The sequence below is a fragment of the Medicago sativa genome, chromosome 4 (assembly GCF_051527215.1).
Source record: "Medicago sativa cultivar Bolivia chromosome 4, Bolivia_mono, whole genome shotgun sequence".
Lineage (NCBI taxonomy): Eukaryota > Viridiplantae > Streptophyta > Magnoliopsida > Fabales > Fabaceae > Medicago > Medicago sativa.
This window is the reverse complement of record NC_140752.1, coordinates 97,153,709-97,157,332: the sequence shown is the minus strand read 5'-3', so window position 1 is coordinate 97,157,332 and position 3,624 is coordinate 97,153,709. Positions and strand designations below refer to the sequence as shown.

General features: G+C 34.1%; 1 pseudogene; it reads right to left on the bottom strand.

The window, feature by feature from the left end:
* Nucleotides 1-580: 580 nt before the first annotated feature.
* Nucleotides 581-1,137, bottom strand: LOC146934322 (uncharacterized; annotated as a pseudogene).
* Between the last annotated feature and the right edge of the window lie 2,487 nt (nt 1,138-3,624).

Sequence of the window (3,624 nt, the reverse complement as noted above, 5' to 3'; positions counted from 1 at the left end):
AATGTGTGCACAACTTCTGTGGAGTTTTCAAAGTAGGCAGCCCTTCAACCATTCCTCGATATGCAAGAGTTCTGAGTCCCTTGTAGTTGAGATGTCCAAACCGTGAATGCCATAGTCGTGATTCGTCATCGGATTCAATTTGCATACATTTAGGTAGAGTTGACACCATCTTCGCCAAAAAAATAGAACATTCTATTTCCACTCATATCTGAATGCATGATTGGTCCTCTACTAGGATGAAACACCTTGCAGGTGCCATTCTGAATCAATATAGTGAGCCCCTTCTCTTGTAATTGCCCAATACTTAACAAATTATTCTTTAGTTCAGGAATATAATAAACATTGGTAATTACCTGAACGATGCCATTTACCCATAACCGCACACTTTCTATTCCCGTCACTGCAATACGACTGTCATCTCCCAATTTCACTGTTTGCTTGAAGCCCTCATTCAGGTCTGTAATTCACTCCTTATTTCCACTCATGTGATTGCTGCATCCAGATTCCAAGAACCATATTTCTTCTCTTGTTGCTTTCTTTTCTTCAACATATGCCATGAGTAACAGCTCATCTTCATGCTCTAATTCAGCAAAGTTGGCCCTTCTTTCCCAATCTGGACATTCGTACTGGAAGTGTCCTTTTTGTGACACTTGAAGCACTCTATTGCTGCTTTGTTAGTTGGTGATGATCTCCCTCGACCCCGTCCTCGATATCCTCCAAACGTGCTTCTGCCTCTTCCTCTTCCGCTTCTCTCCTCTTGAATCACTTTAAGCACATGCTCTTCTTCATTGATCCTTCTTCGAAACTTTTGTTCATGGACAATGAGTGAGCTTTGAAGTTCATCGACTAAGAGGCAATTTATGTCTTTTGATTCCTCTATTGAAACAACTATGTAATTAAACCTCTCGGTGAGAGTCCGCAGAATTTTCTCCACAATTTGAATGTCTTGCATTGCCTCTCCATTGTTGAGCATGTTGTTTGCCACCGTCATGACTCTGGAGAAATATTCGACAATGGTTTCTCCTTCTTTCATTTCAGGATTTCAAATTCTCTTCTAAGAGCTTGCAATTGGGCTCTTTGTACCCTCTTACTTCCTTGATATTTCCTTCTCATTGATTCCCAAAGTTGTGCAGATGTGTCTTTCTGCAGGATTGTCTTCAGAATGCTCTTATCTATGGTTGCGAATAGATAATTTTTGACTTTCAGATCTTTTAGTTTCAGATCTGCTCTTGCCTTCTTCTCTGCATCATTCTCCACTACACCTGGGTTCAGCTCGATGTATCCGGGATCAATTAGATGCCACCACTCCTTGGAACGAAGTAAATTCTCCATCAGCATACTCTAGTGATCGTAATCCCCATCAAACTTAGGAATACTCAACAAGTTTTGTCCTTCATTGGACATCTTTCTCACTCTCTGGATCATGCCTCGTGGTGAGGCTCTGATACCACTTTGTTAAAACTTGTGTTCACACACTAAAATATAGACTCAATATTTGCTGAGAGATGAAATCACTTCATATATTATTCAAAGAAAAAGCATGGCTTAAATAGCCTTTACAATAAAAGTCACGTTACCCACTAGCAGTCTAACTAACCAAAAAATAAGGACCTGAATAATAGGTCACGTTATTAACTGACCAGAGAGAAAATAGCCACTATTAATTAAAACTAATTTTACTAAAGACTAGGTCCATCAAGAATAAGTCCAACATATACGACAACTAAAAAGTTGTCAAAATAATGTGTTGTAGATAACAATTATTTAATTTGTCAAAACAACAACTTTTTAAAAAATGCGCAACAATTCTGCATGGCGGAGCTTGATTGCCCTTTGAATTATCTAATGAGAAATGATATTTGAACATCCATTTTTCAACAACTTTTGTGACGACTATCTCTCTCATACTCTCATTGTACTTTTATTCCCTCTCTTCCTTTTTATCTTTCTATTGGGGCAATGATATTCTAACAACCAAAAATCAACAACTTTTGTGACAACCACCAATTTTCAAAGGAAAAGTAGATAGTGACACGGAAACCAAAGCAATAGAGAGAGAAAGTAAAAAGATAACGTGAGTATGAGAGATAAAGTTGTCACATAGGTTGTCACAAAATGGTTGTTAGAATATCATTTCTCTTCTATTGTTATTGTCCAATAGAAAGAGAGGAAAAAGGTTGTCACCAAAAGTTGTTGGAAATTGGTTGTCAAAATATCACCCCTCTTATCTAATTGGTCCTCAATTGTCAAGCAATCACCGATACCACGATATCAGGAGAAAGTGTTTTCCGGGAACAAGTTTTTGAACATATCACTTAAACACACAAAAAATACATTTTATTTAATTATTTAAAAAATAAATATTACTAATTATTTTATCTCTCTCCCTTTTCTCAATTATGTACTACTCCCTCCGTCCCTATATCTAAGCACTCATTTGACTTTATTTTTGTCCCTAAATGTAAACCCCTTTTCAAATTATTAGATGCATTTATTATTTTTTTCATAAACATACCTCTAATTAATACTACTAACTTATCTTGAAATATGAAAAGTCAAATTTTATACACATACAAACAAATGACAATTTGGTAATATTAACACATAAAACAGACACATTAATTACACTGACAACTTTTCTTAAGAAATGTGAAAAAGGCAATGGGTGCCTACATTAAGGGACGGAGGGAGTAGTGTCTAAATTTAGTGTCCAAACACTTGTGCTCAATTAGATATTTTCTCGTCCTCGTGAGCTTAGCTCAGTTGGTATGGATAATGCATAATATATGCAAGGTCCGGGGTTTGAATCTCGGCCACCACGAAAAAAAATTAAATATTTTCTCAATATCATTGTCAACACCAAGGACTTGTGCCCCAAATCACTTGAAATTGAAATTAGTCATATTTGAGTACTCCAATATGACTACTTTAAAATCAATTTTTATTTTTCAAAATTTACACTCATCTACGAAATGCTGGTTAGAAAAAAAAAATTATGTTTTATTTATTGTCCTGAAGATTTGATCCCTAAATCAATTTTAAAACAGCATTTGCCTAAGAGTACTTGTTTTTGTGCTTGTTTAAAATTACATTGAACACAAAATCATGGTTGCAATTAGATTTTGTTGAAACTCAGAAATATACTTTTTATGATTTAAATTATAAAATACAGCTAATTTAACGGCACATAAATAAGATAAATCTTTTAGTATACACTAGTTAATTTCTACTGTTAAATCAATATATTTTATCATTAAATCAAATAAATATAATAGACTTATTGACTCTGATAAACAAATTTTTGCATAGTGCAAAAATGTCTTATCTACATGTGCACATTTGACAAACCACACTGAACGAAAGTGCTGTTAGGATTACTGTATAGTACACCCCTACCTATATCTAAACACTCATTTGTTTTTATTTTTGTCCTTAAATATAAACCCATTTTTAAATTATTAGATGCATTTATTATTTTTTTCTAAACATACCCCTATTTAATATTACTAATTTATATGAAAAGTCAAACTTTATACACGTACAAACAAATGACAATTTGGTAATATTAACACACAAAACAGACACATTAATTACCCTGACAACTTTTATTAAGAAATATGAAAA